The sequence below is a fragment of the Bos indicus genome, chromosome 3 (genome assembly GCF_029378745.1).
Source record: "Bos indicus isolate NIAB-ARS_2022 breed Sahiwal x Tharparkar chromosome 3, NIAB-ARS_B.indTharparkar_mat_pri_1.0, whole genome shotgun sequence".
Taxonomy (NCBI): domain Eukaryota; kingdom Metazoa; phylum Chordata; class Mammalia; order Artiodactyla; family Bovidae; genus Bos; species Bos indicus.
In genome coordinates, this window is record NC_091762.1 from 80,628,657 (window position 1) to 80,643,514 (window position 14,858).

General features: G+C 39.1%; 1 protein-coding gene and 1 non-coding gene across 2 annotated transcripts in view; both read left to right on the forward strand.

Moving 5' to 3' along the window:
- The window catches only part of LOC109556201 (uncharacterized), a 118,566-nt gene that overhangs the window by 48,925 nt on the left and 54,783 nt on the right, over positions 1 to 14,858 (forward strand). The window lies entirely within an intron of this gene.
- On the forward strand, positions 433 to 506 carry TRNAG-GCC (transfer RNA glycine (anticodon GCC)). The gene has a single exon. It is a non-coding gene; the product is annotated as a tRNA-Gly (tRNA).

Genomic DNA, 14,858 nt, shown 5'->3' on the forward strand with positions numbered 1-14,858 from the left:
ATAAATATACAAACAGACTTTTTCGATAGTGCATGATAAGTGCTATGAAAAAAAAAAAATAAAGCCAGGAAGGGAAATAAGGATTGTGAGGGGGTTGCTATTCTATTAGATGGTCAGAGAAGAATTCACTGAAATGGGGACAGAGACGTGAAGGAGATGCCAGAGCTGGTTATTAGGGTGAGTGCAGCAGAAGCATTCCAGGCACAGGGAATCTTTCAAAGAGAAGAAATCTAAGGTAGAGGATGACTTACTGATGGTTCAGCCAAGGGAATCAGGAAGGAAGCTAAGGCAGTTCTGTGGAGCACAGCAGCACGCCACTTCCCTCCTCCAAGTGTGTATATAGGCACGAGCAGAATGGCCAGCTGGAGGTGAGGGCTTGTGGCCGCTGTAAAAGCTACAGCTCAGACCTCTCTTCAAGAGTGTGCTGGGACTTCCCTGGTGGTCTAGTGGTTTAAGACTCTGCACTGCCAATACAGCAGGCCCAGGTTCAATCCCTGGTCAGGGAGCTAGATCCCACCGGTCACAGCAAAGAGTTCCCCTGCCACAACTGAAGACTCTGCATTCTTCAACAAAAATTGGAGATCCTGTGTGCCACACTGCAGCCAAATAAATAAATAAATATACTTTTTAAAAGACATCTATTTTAAAAAAAAGGAAAAAGGAACATGCTTCAGGGAGCACAGAGAGCTGACAGCCTCCAGCTGTAGCACCTTCTACATCTACCCCAGCATCCAGAATGCAACGTGTTTTCCCACTGAGTTGTCAGCCAGTGACTGAGCCTGGTAAAGATGGGTGTGACCATAGCCGTGCATTATGGGACTGCTTGAAGGGTAATCCTGGTGCCAGGCTCCCTGTTAGGCTGCCTGTGAGATTTCCAGAGCTACACCACAGTCTGAAGCTCTACCTACTAAAGCACGCTTCCTTCTCCTCCTTGCACCAGGATCAGCCCTGCGTCATGGTTTAAAGTCTTTCCCTGCCCACTCCTACCCCTCCTCCTTTTGCCTTTCCCCGACATTACCCCCCAACAAGTAGCTTTTACTTCTGGATTTTAAAAAGTGATTACAGCTTTTTTTCCAGTAAGCGGCCTGAGGTGACCCCTAAAAATGGTGCGCTATTCACTTGACCCAGAAAACCCCACAAAATCATGCAAATCAAGAGGTTCAAATCTTCGTGTTCACTTTAAGAACACTTGGAAACTGCCCAGGCCATAAAGGGTATGCATATCCGAAAAGCCACCAAGTATCTGAAGGATATCACTTTAAAGAAGCAATGTGTGTCATTCTGTCGTTACAACGGTGGAGTTGGTAGGTGTGCACAGGCCAAACAGCGGGGCTGGATGCAGGGTCGGGGGCCCAAAAAGAGTGCTGAATTTTTACTACGAGTGCTCAACAATGCAGACTGATGCTGAACTTAAGGGCTTAGATGTAGATCCCCTGGTCATTGAGCACATCCAAGTGAACAAAGCCCCCAGGATGTGGCGCGGGACTTACAGGGCTCACGGTCGGATCAACCCCTGCATGAGCTCTCCCTGCCACACTGAGATGATCCTTCCTGAAGAAGAACAGATTATTCCTAAACCAGAAGAGGAGGTTGCACAGAAGAAAAAGAATCCCAGAAGAAACTGAAGAAACAAAAACTTATGGCCCAGGAATAAATGCCGCAAAAAATAAATGCAAATAAAAGTAAAAGTGTTGGTTGTCTTAATTAGTAAATATATTTCAAGTGTTAGCAAAAAAAAAAAAAAAAAAGTGATTACAGGTTTTTCTATTAAATGATAGTTTTAGTGATATAGAATTCTTTTATTTTTTGTTGACCAATCATAATACAATGGTATTAAGTGACTAATAGTTACATAATCACAATAGAAAAAGATGTTTATCAGTTTCATAATCAATAGATAAAAAATAAAAGATAATTACAGTTGCGAGCCATAATGGGAACATGATTAACCTAACAATATAAATAAGTACATGCAATTTGAGGGGTTAAGTAGAGCGATGTGGTAAGTGGAAGTGCATACATGCACATTTTCATCAGCCTAGCCAGCCTGTGTCTCTTGCTGTGCATTTAACCCATTTATATTTAAGGTAATTATTGATATTTATGATCTTATTACTATTTTCTTAGGTATTTGGGGTTAATTTTGTGTAGGTATTTTCCTTCTCTTGTGTTTCCTGCCTAGAGAAGTTCTTTTAGCATTTATTGTAAAGCTGGTTTGATAGTGCTGAATTCTCTGAACTTTTGCTTGTCTGGAAAGCTTTTGATTTCCCTGTCAAATCTGAAGGGGAGTCTTGCTGGGTAGAGTATTCTTGGTTGGAGGTTCTTCCCTTTCATCACTTTAAATATATCATGCCATTCTTTTCTTAAATTCTTTTACTTCTTTTGTGTGTGTGTGAATTCAGTTTTATTTGGGGCAAAAATAGGACTGCAACCCAGGAGACAGCACCTCAGATTAACTCTGAGAGACCACTCCAAAGAGACAGGGGAAGGTCAGTATATATGTGATTTTGGTGAGAGGGAATATATACAATCAAGCACAAAGTTTCCCAATAAATTGCTTTTACTTCTAACGCCATCTTCATGTCGGTCTGCTTTCTAGAGAATTCAGACTTACAGAGGCAGAACAAAAATGCCCATGAGGAAATTTTGCAATAGCTCCACTCCCTACATAAGTCAGGTACAGCATCATGGAGATGAGGAAAGAGTACAGTCCATGGTGGTGTCAAGGGATAACCAAAGTTTCCAGGTAATTGCCATCAGCCCTACCAAAAGCCATCTTAAATAGTATGCAGTCCAAGTAAAACTCTCCACTCATTAAAATGCAATTCCTGTAGATACTCACTTCAGTCAGGACTGCTGTCCCTAAGCATTTCTTATATAGAAATTCTGGAGTTACCAACAGACAAGTTCCAAACTCTTAACCCAGTTGGGAGTAATGAGGCTCCTACTGCTCAGTTACCAAACTAGAATCCGAAGAGGCAGCATGCATTCAGAGAGGAGGAAGGAGGCACTCCTTTCTGTTGCTGGAAATCAAACCATGGGAGTCTGACATTTCCTAGGCCTCCAGCTAAGAAGAGCATCCCTGTCTTCCACGGTAGACTATACTCAGAGGCCACCATTTGGATCTAGCTCATTGTACTCCAATGACATTCCAACCAGAAACCATTCTCAGAGTTGAGTGAATCATACTCTAATCATGGAGCTGAGTTTGCAGTTTAGGGCTCAATCAGGCAATGAATCCAAAGATGTTCTGGGAAATCTCTAAAATCCCTCAGGAAAGCAAACACTCACTGGGAAAGAAGTGACCCTGGGCTGGGGTCACATGGAGGGCCGGTGGAAAAGAGTAAATCCCCTTTACGTGCCAGGTGCTGCCATGTGTTTGTATATCTGGAGCCACCCTGTGATGTCAGAATCATATTTTAAGCTTAGAAAAATGTGGTGTGGAAGGTTAAGTGGTTTTTCCAAGATCATAGTGCTTAGCAAATATCAAAGCTAGAATTTCAAACCAGGTCTTCCAACTCCAAGCATTGTAATTTTTTTCCATGATTTTACTACTAACTGTTCTCTTGCCTTTATAAATATGCCTCTATTAATATTAATAACAGGGGATTTCCTGGTGGTCCAATAGTTAGGACTGTGCATTTCCATTGCAGGAGGTAAAGGTTTGATCCCTGGTTGGAAACTAAGATCCTGCAAGCCAAGCAGTGCGGCCAAGAAAAGAAAAAAGTTTATCTTGTAGACACATCTCTTGGCTTAGTTGCTTTGATAAAATCATGTCAACTTTCAGTCAGACCATGACCATGGTGGGGAAGCACTGTATGGTATGTTGTTTGTTTGTTTTATTTGAATCTTTTGGCTATACCACAAGACATGTGTGATCTTATTCCCAGACCAGGGATCGAACTTGCACCCCTTGTATTGGAAGCGTGGAATCTTAACCACCGGTCTACCAGGGAAGTCCCAGGAAGCACTGTAATGAGCATTTGCTAGTTTGTGACATATCAACATTTATTTTCCCCTTCTTTTAGTAAAGAAGAGGAAAGTGGATGCTGGTAAAGAGTATTCTAATTTGGTAAAGAGTATTCTAATTCCTCTCTGGTGAACTTCCCCTCCCTCACTGCAGTCCATGAGCTTTGGTTGGACTCTAACTCTGGCTTCAAGAATGGAGCCTGTGACTCCTCCTAGAACTATGCGTGTACCTATTCCCCTGGCTACTTCTACTGATTCATTTGTAGTCAGGACCAACTAGTCTTTTGCCAAAGCTACTGGGAGAAAAGCAAGCACTCATTCCCAATTCATCTAAACCTGGGGGAAAGTAGACTGGAGCTGCTGGAGCCGCACTGCTGCTATTATTGAAGAGTCTGTCCAAGGATGGTGCTCACATAGCACAAGCAGAGCCAGGAGATGAATAGGGAGAAATGCGGTTTTGTTGTCATTTTTCCCCCACTGGATCAGGCCATTCTTGAAGCCAAAATTGCCCCCAAGATCTGTCAGTTCTGTGATACGACAAATTCTGTTTATATTTAAGCTAGGTATAGGCTGTATTTTCTGCTAGTTTTAATTGAAAGAGGTGCCCCTGATACAACAGACTTCCTCAGCTAAATTTAACCACTGTTAAAGTCAGTTAGGACTCATAACCAAATTAAAAATGGGCAAAAGATTTGAATAGATGCTACAGACTAAATATTTATATTCCCTTTAAATTCATACGTTGATACCTATTCCCCCAATGTAGTGGTATTAGGAGGTAGGGTCTTTGAGAGGTGATTTTAGGTTATTGCAGCAGAGCCCTCATGACTGGAATTAGTACCCTTGTAGAAGAAACCCCAGAGAGGTCCCTTCCCCCTTCTGCCATGTAAGAACACCTGAAAAGACTGCCTTCTCTGAACCAGGAAGTATGCTTTCATCAGACACCAAATCTGCCTGTGCCCTGATCTTGAATCTCCCAATTTCCTTAATTATGAGAAATAAACTTCTGTTGTTTATAAACTACTCAGTCTATGGTATTCTGTTATAACATTCTGAATTGATGAAGACAACAGACATTTCTCCAAAGCAGGTGTAACAAATGGCCAATAAGCTCTTGAAAAGATGCTCAGTGTCATTAGTCATTAGGGAAATGCAAACCAAAGCCACAAAGAGATATAACTTCACAACTCCTAGGGTGGCTTCAATCAAAAATATAGACAGTAACAAATGTTGCCAAAAATATGGAGAAATTGAAACTTGTGTGCATTGCCAGTGGGGATGTAAAATGATGCAGCTGCTTTGGAAAATACTCTGCAGTTTCTCAAATAATTAAACATAAAGTTACCATGTGACCAGCAATTTGACTTCTCCTTATATACCCCAGAGAAATGAAAGGATATGTCTACAAAAAGCCTTGGATGAGAATGTTCATAACAATTGTACTCATGATAGCTTAAAAAATAGAAAACAATTCAAATACCCATCAACGGGAAATGGATAATCACGTTGTGATATAATCATACAAAGGAATCAGTTCAGTTCAGTTGCTCAGTCATGTGTAACTCTTTGCAACCCCATGGACTGCAGCACTCCAGGCCTCTCTGTCCATCACCAACTCCCGGAGTTTACTCAAACTCATGACCATCGAGTCGGTGATGCCATCCAACTATCTCATCCTCTCTTGTCCCCTTCTCCCGCCTTCAATCTTTCCCAGCATCAGGATCTTTTCAAATGAGTCAGCTCTTCCCATCAGGTGGCCAAAGTATTGGAGTTTCAGCTTCAGCATCAGTCCTTCCAATGAGGATTCAGGACTGATTTCCTTTAGGATGGACTGGTTGGACCTCCTTGCAGTCCAAGGGACTCTCAAGAGTCTTCTTCAACACCACAGTTCAAAAGCATCAATTCTTCGGTGCTCAGCTTTCTTTATTGTCCAACTCTCACATTCATACATGACTACTGGAAAAACCATAGCTTTGACTAGATGGACCTTTGTTGTCAAAGTAGTGTCTCTGCTTTTTAATAAATATTCAGCAATAAAAGGAATGAGCTACTGATACATGCGAAAACATGAATGACTCTAGAAGTACACTGAATGAAAGCAACCAGACCTAAAATAATATAGTGTGTGGTGTGATTCATTTATATGAAATCCAAGAGCAGGCAGAACTAACCTATAGTGACAGAAGTGAGAAAGTGAGAAGGACTACCAGGGAAGTTCCTGCTTTTTCATTTCTGATGAAGGGAAAAAAAAGCATCCACCAGACTTAACGTGATCTGATATTTATGAAAAGTTCTTCTATCCAAAAACATCTTTCCCCACCAGCTTAAGAATGGACTGCACCCCTCCATTTTTCCTTTAATATAAAGCATTGAAGTGATAGATTACATGTTATATTAAATTTCCCCCAATGACTGTGTTAATGCAGGATTAATTTGCAAGGTTGTTTCTCCTCCTTCTTAGGGAGTCATCTCAACCCACTCCTGACTAAGGTGACCAAGTTACTCGAGGCCTCATCCCTCATCATAGACTGGAGAACATTTATAAACCATTACTTTCCAACTTCCAGTCCTTTCTTAAAAATTTTTGTGACAGCATTCTTAATTTCACCAAACGTAGCTCAAGAGAGCAGGTGACTTCTATTTAAAAATTCAGAAATTAAAAAGATAATGAAAGCAATAAAATAGTGATTACCATCTTCAGATCACTCAGGTAAAGAGCCACCAACCCTTACAAAGTAAGTTTCTATTTTGGGTAACTCATTCTGACTCCTTTAATTCTTTCTTTTCCTCATCCCACATCCCAGCCTTATGCCTTATCACTTACTACCTACTAATCAGTTTAGTTAACCCCGAAAGACAATGGAAATCCTAAACTGCAGAGTCACGTACAAACTTGCCCACCATGATTCCGGAAATCCCTGCGGGTTTACTGAAAGGACTATATTAATGGTTAATGGTGCTTCATGGTTTTATGGATCAGAACAACCTCTATTGCTTCACTAGTATGGACTTTCTGTAACTTAAGAAAAAGAAAATGTGAATTCCTTTGGGGGAATGGAAAGGAGATATTACAAAAGAAAAATGGTATTACTTCCCAATACCAAGGAAATTCATTAGCAAACACATTAAAATGTGCTTGAGTAGTCATCACACTGAATTGTTTTGGAAAAGGCCCTGCTTGGAAAAACACGGCAAAAACATCTTCAGTGCTGGAGCTTGGCACGATGAGACAGCGGGATGACAAATGTCTTGCCATTCCCTATGGTGCCTTAATACTTAGAGCCATCTGCTACTATGTACTCTCCCTCCCATGAGTCCCCTTTATTACAGTCTAACGTTATGTTACTCCTATTTTCCATGTCCACCTGTTACAGTGATAAGACACAGATGTACTCCTCCAGTGTGTGGGAAACAAAGTAATCTTAAGTCAGGATGCTGAGCTTTTGAGCTTTAGCTCTTACACTAACTACACAGTCTTGGATAAGTATCTCAAGTTCTCTTGGTTTCAGTGTCTTCATATGAAAAATATAAAGTATAGTAGACATGGTACCCATGAAGTGGAAGCTGACTGGTCCTTAGGGGTTCCTCAGGCCATAGAGCCAATATATAGAAAAGGGGTCCTTGTTAACAGTAATTGGCTTGCTGCTCCATGGTGGCATAGGCGAGGCTCTGGTTAGAACTCAGGGATGCAGTGCACTCCCGGGGATATAGCCAGACAAAACTTTAATTCCAAAAGATATCTGCATCCCCTCTGTTCATAGCAGCACTGTTCACAATGGCCAAGACATGGAAACAACCGAAATGTCCATTGGCAGATGAGTGGATAAAGAAGATGTGGTGCACATATACAGTGGAGTACTACTCAGCCATGAAAAGAACAAAAGAATGCCATTTGCAGCAACCTGGACGGACCAGAGATTGCCACACAGAGTGAAGTCCAACAGAGAAAGACAAATGCCATATGATATCATTTTATTTTTTTTATTTTATTTAATTTTTAAACTTTACATAATTGTATTAGTTTTGCCAAATATCAAAATGAATCCACCACAGGTATACATGTGTTCCCCATCCTGAACCCTCCTCCCTCCTCCCTCCCCATACCATCCCTTTGGGTCATCCCAGTTCACTAGCCCCAAGCGTCCAGTATCGTGCATCGAACCTGGACTGGCATCTCGTTTCATACATGATATTTTACGTTTCAATATGTGGAATCTAAAATATGACACAAACGAACCTATCTGTGAAACAGAAATAGAATCATGGACACAGAGAAGAGACTGGTGGTTGCCAACGGGGAGGAGGTTGGAAGAGGGATGGAGTGGAAGGCTGGGAGTAGCAGATTCCAGCTTTTATATACAGAACTGATAAACAACAAGGCCCTACTATATAGCACACAGAACTATTTTCAGTATCCTGTGATAAACCATAATGGAAAAGAATATTTGTAAAAAAAAAAAAAAGTATATATATATAACTGAATCACTTTGCTGTACAGCAGAAATTAACACGACATTGTAAGTCAACTGTACTTCAATTTTTAAAAGATTTTAAAAAAGAACTCAGGAGTGCAATGGACAACGTCTTAGCATTCTGTGGCCCAGAGGCCAAGTCTGGTCACTGGCAAAGTACATTTGCCTAAAATGAAGATAAGACTAACACGCCTCATATCCCATATATATAAATTTTAGGTTTTAGAGAAGCAGTCAAAAGCATCTTTATTTCTCCAGCCTTGAACAAGGAGAGGGGTCAAAACAAAACAAACAAGCAAAAACATTCAGTCAAGTGCTGATAGAAAATCACAAGAAAAGAAATAGGTGGTAGAAGGTAGCCTTGAGTACCAGCTTAGGCCCTGTGACCTGCTGCAGAAGAGGGATTATACAAGCTATGTGTTATGTCACTTAGTCATGTTTCCCTTTCCCCTAGACCCCGTGCTTTAAAAGAAAAATAATGGAGGCAGCTGACATTTTAGCTTCAGGCGAACATGTGACCAGCTTCTCCTCCCTCCAAATCTACCCTCTATCCTTCCTGCCGCATTCCCTGGATGCATGAGTGCTTAGTTGCAAAGTTGCACCCAACTCTTTTGCGATCCTGTGGACTGTAGGCCACAGTTTCTCTGTCGATGGGATTTTCAGGGCAGGAATACTGGAGTGGCTTGCCATGCCCTCCTCCAGGGGATCTTCCCCACCCAGGGATTGAACCCGTGTCTCCTGTGTTTCCTGCACTGGCAGGTGGATTCTTTACCATTGAGCCACCTTGGAAGCCTATTCCCGGGGAGGTTGATCTAAATGCACTGCGTCGCTTCCTTCTGGTTTCTAGTCCAGTTCAACAACAAGGGAGCTCTGAGAGAGGATCAGAGGAAGGGAGAAGAGTTAGGTCAGCATATTTACGCTCTTTCTATAGTCACCGCACTGTGAACAGGCTGCATCCTTCCACTAGAGGTCCTAGCTCCCATCCAGCAGCTCTTTGCACAGAGCTCTGTTTCCTGGTTCTTGTACTGCCTTTCTCTCCCTGCCCCAAAAGCCTGTATGTGGTAATGGTATTACTAAGTTACTAATACCAGGGTATTTTATTAACACGTTTGGGTTCCTTAAATCCTGCCCACATTTTTGTAGAGTCCCTTTGTTAAACTCTCCTCAAATTACCAACTTCACCCAAATATAATAAGTGATTTCTTTTTTTGGTGGGGCCCTGACTAATACAGACAGGTTTTCACAAGAACCACGAGGGTAATTGAAAGATCAAAAGAAGACCTTTGTTTAAAATGTGTGTGAAATTTCTTTGAAGAATATGACTTTTAGAAATTTAGATGAAGCATACATAATACATCTAGAAAGATGCATAACACATATAAATAGTTTAAAGAGTAATTTACAAAATGAACACCTATATAACCAGTACTATAATCAGATATAGAACATTGCTGGCTCCCCAAAAGCACAAACTCCACCACCCCCCTCCAGTTAAAATCACCTTTATTCTGTGTTTTATGGCAATTGTTTCACTGCTTTTCTGTGTTTTACCAACTAATGTATATTTTATCAGCTATGCAAGCATCCTTTATTTTTTAAATTTTATTAAAGTGTAGTTGATTTACAATATTGTATTAATAAAATAGATGACTGGTGCAAGTTTGATTCATGAAGCAGGGCACCCAACCTGGAGGGGTGGGGTGGGAAGGAATGTGGGAGAGGGGTTGGGGGGTTCAGGGTAGGGCAGGGGACACATGTATACCTGTGACCGATTCATGTTAATGTATGGCAAAAGCCGTCATGATATTGTAAAGTAATTATTCTCCAATTAAAATAATTAGAAAAAAATTTCTGCTGAACAGCAAAGTGATTCAGTTATACATATATATTTTTTTCCATTATGGCTTGTCATAGGATACTGAACATAGTTCCTGTGTGCTATACAGCAGGACTTATACAGGATACAGTTTATCCATCCTTATGCATGCATGCATGCTAAGTCGCTTCAGTCATGTCCGACTCTGTGCGACCCCATGGACAGCAGCCCACCAGGCTCCTCTGTCCACAGGATTCTCCAGGCAAGAATACTGAATCCTTTAAATCTAGTTTCATTTTGCCTGTTACAAAAGCTTATACATGAGTCATAATATAGACATTATCCTGTGCCTTGCTTTTGTGCAGTGTTATGTTAGATTCATCCACGTTGTTGGGTACAGCATCCATGGCTTATGTTTTCACTTTCTCAGCTATCTACTCTTCCATTGTAACTATATTTAACTTGTAATTTATCCATTCTGCTTTTGATAAATGATCGAATTGTTTCCAGTTTCAGGCTATTCTGAACAATGCTACTAAGAAAATCTTGTGCCTCTAGGCACAATGTTACCTCTAGGGCACAATGCAAAACTTTCTCAAGGGAAGCCCCCCACCCCCACCCCACCCCATGCAGCAGCAAAGACCCAGTACAGCCAAAAATATAAAATAATTTATAAAAAGTTTCTCTAGGACAATGGTTCTTAAACTCTTCTTTCAAGACTCCTTTACAGTCTTAAATATTATTGAGGACCCCCATAGAGTTTTTGTTTATAAATTCCTACTAACGTCTATTGCATTAGAAATTAAAACTCAAAATCCAAATACTTACTAAAAAATAAACTCATTACATGTTAACACAAATAATGTGTCTAATTAAAAGCTGTAAGTTTTAGGAAGAAAATATGGAAACATTTTTATAACTTTGTAATAGAGAAAGAATTCTTAATATAAAAAGCAAAGCCAAAAAAATTGATAAATTAGATGACATTAAAGAACTTTTTCATAAAATGATACCTGAGTGAAAACTCAAGCCACAGCATGGGGAGATACAGGGGACATGGGTTCTATCCCTGATCTGGGGAGTCCACATGCCTTGGGATAACATGCGCCTAGAGCCCCTGCAACCCAACCAGAGAAGCCGCCTCAGTGAGAAGCCTGTGCACAGCAACAAAGACCCAGTGCAGCCAAAGATAAATAAAGAATGAAAATTTTAAAAAGGAAGCGTTAAAAAAATGTACACAAGTCATTATGCAGAAGTCAGGCAACCCAATTGAATACAGGCAAATTTGAATAGGTACCTCATAAAAGACTGAGTTCATAAAACCAGTAAATATAGGAAGACTTGCTCCACCTGGTTCCCCTCATTCCCAAAGCAACATTAACCACAGTAAAGTACCAATGTGATACCAACTGGTGGTGATAATGTGGAGAGGTGGGAATTCTAATGGGCTGTTGATGAGAATATCAATTAATACAACTACTTTGGAAAAGGGTGTGGCACTGTTCAGTAAAAATAAAGTTATACATATCTTTTGACAAGGCAGCTTCACTTCTAGGCTCGTATCCTAGAGCAGTGACTCTCAAAGAATGGTTCATGAACATCTCAAGGTCCCTGATCTTTTAGGGAGTCTGTGAGGACAAAACTACTTTTATAATAACACTTGTATGTTATTTGCTTTTTTTCATTGGGTTAACATCTACACTAATGGAGCAAAAGTATTAGTGGGGAAAACTTCTGGGAGCCTAGCACAAATCAAGGCAATGGTACAAAACTGTATTGATAATCACTGTATTCTTATATACCACTTACCAAAGGAAATGCCATTTTCACTTAAGAATATCATAAATGAAGCAGTAAAAATTAATTTTATTAAATCTCAAGTGCATTTTCATTGATTACATTTTTTTTTGACGAGAGAAGTGATATTAACAAATGTGAGATTTTTGATATTGTGTAAGGACATGTATTCTAACATTTGAAAAATCTGCATAACTCAGTTACTAATACTTTCCAAATGACCGTTTATGACATTTAGAAACCTTGATTTATGTTAAAAATTACCCTCAAAATAAAAAGAGAGAGCAATGAATTGTACTGTAACAGAATACATAGTGTACTGATGTGGTTTCAGATTCTACATTGCAACTAACCTTTCAGAAACTACCAGTGTAATCTCTAATAGAAAAGGTGATAGTAGTCATCTTTCTACTTTTACTTCTTTCAAAGAGAAAGCTTCCAGTGTTTCACTAGTAAAATATTTGCTGTATATTTTCTGTATTAATTGACTTTAAAGTTCCTTTTATTTCAAGCATGCTGAATTTTAAAATTAAGAATTATATTGATTTTTTTAATGATTTGCTGCTTTTAAATATGTAGAGATGGTCATATAGTTTTTCAGCTTTAATCTATTAATAACAAATTACATTGATTCATTTTTAACATTAAACCAACTTTGTATTCTAGGATAAATCCAATTTGGTTATACATATTATCCTTTTATATTGCTGGATATAGCAAGCATTGTTTGCTAATGTTTTGTTTCAGATTTTTAAATTCATGTCCATAGATTAATCTATAATTATATTTCATCGTAGTGTCCATGATAACTTTTAGTAGCTTATTATAAGTTTAGGAGTTGCTTCCTTTTTTATTGTATGTTTATGTGATATTAGAATACCTTGTTTCCTAACAAAAATTGATCTCACATTAAAGTTTTATTTGTGGATTTCCTACAAAGTATTCAATTTATTTAATGGTTATTGGAGTTTTCAAGTTTTTTATATTATCATAGGCTTTGCTAGTATATTCCCCTGGGAAATTAGTCCATATAAACTACATATAGTCATCCTCTTGATCTTTCCAGTGTCTGTAACATCTTGAGTAACATGCCTCCCTTTGCACTCCCTGTGTGCTTCTTTCTCTCCCTTTCTCTCCCTCGCCAGACATTTGACACCCTTATTAGTGTTTTCAGAGAATCAACTATTGGCTTTATTGTTGCTCTCTACTATATATTTTTTCTATTTCATGTATTTTTGTTCTTATTTATAATATCTATTTTTTTATGACTTTCTATTTTATTTATTTATTTTTTTTGAGGTAGATGACTGGCTTATTAATTGTCAGCCTTTTAAATTTTCTAATATAACATATGGGCTTCCCTGATGATTCAGATGGTATATTTAAGCTATAAATTAACCCTCTAAGTACTTTTTAGCTGTATCTTACATGTTTTTGTTAGGTAGGGTTTCTTTTTTAATCAGTCAATTGAAAAAAAAAGTTTTTAATTTCCATTATGAGTAATTTTCCAAATATATGGGGATGTTCTGTTTGTTTTTTTCTTATTGATGTAGTTTGATTACGTTATGGTCAGAAAACCTCTTCTGTGTTACCTTGGTCCCTTAAAGTTTATTAAGGCTTGCTTACGTGATCTGGTATGAGTCCATTTTTGAAATGTTTTATGTGGACTTCAGAATATTTATTCTGTAGTTGTTGAATGTAATATATTTATAATCTCAATTAGGTCAACTTAATTAAGCATCATTGCTTGAATTATCTCTTAGTGATTTTTTTGGTCTTCCTATTCTCTTAGATGTATTTTTAAATTTCCCATATAATTGTGAATTTGTCTATTTCTCCTTATAGTTTTTATTTTCTCTTACATAGTTTGAGGCTGTGTTATTAGGTGCATATAAATTCTATGTTTTCCTGGTGAATTGATATTGTATCATTAGGAAGCAACCAGGGAGTTCCCTGATGGTCCTGTGGTTAGGACTCAGCTTTTCACTGCCAGGCCCAGTTTCGATCCCTGGATGGGGAACTAAGATCCTGTATGCCCTGTGATATGGCCAAAAAAGAAGAAGCAATTATCTTTATCTTAGTAAATTTTTATTTTGGTAAAATGTATATGAAAATTAATAAACAGGAACTGAAATGGTTTTTCTATGGGACCCTCTCTTTGTAGCTAACCTTCTGGCTGCAGTACTTACTTGATAGAGGGCTTCCCTGGTGGACTCTGTGCTTCCAGTGCAAGAGGCAAGGGTTCGATCCCTGGTCCCCCTGGTTGGGGAAGTTCTATGTGCCCCGAGGTGCTTCCCTGGTGGCTCAGGAGTAAAGAATCTGCCTGCCAATGCGAACCCAATGCGGAGATGTGGGTTCTATCTCTGGTTCGGGAAGATCCCCTGGAGAAGGAAATGGCAACCCACTCCAGTATTCTTGTCTGGAAAATCCCATAGACAGGGAAGCCTGGCAGGCTGCAGTCCATGGGGTCACAAAGAGTCGGACACAACTTAGTTACTAAACAACAAACAACATATATAAGCAAAATTGTCCATTTTAATCTTTTTTAAGTGTACAGCTCAATGGCATTAACTAGATTCATCATATTGTACATCCATCACCACTGTATAGTTCTAAAACATTTCCATCACCCCAAATAGAAACTCTATAAACATAAAGCAAAAGTCCCCCATGCTCCTCTCCTCCCAGCCCCTGATAAACCTACTTTCTATCTCTGTGAATTTGCCCATTCTAGATAATTCGTATAAGTGAAATCATATAATATTTGTCGTTTTGTGTCTGGCTTATTTCACTTATCATATGTT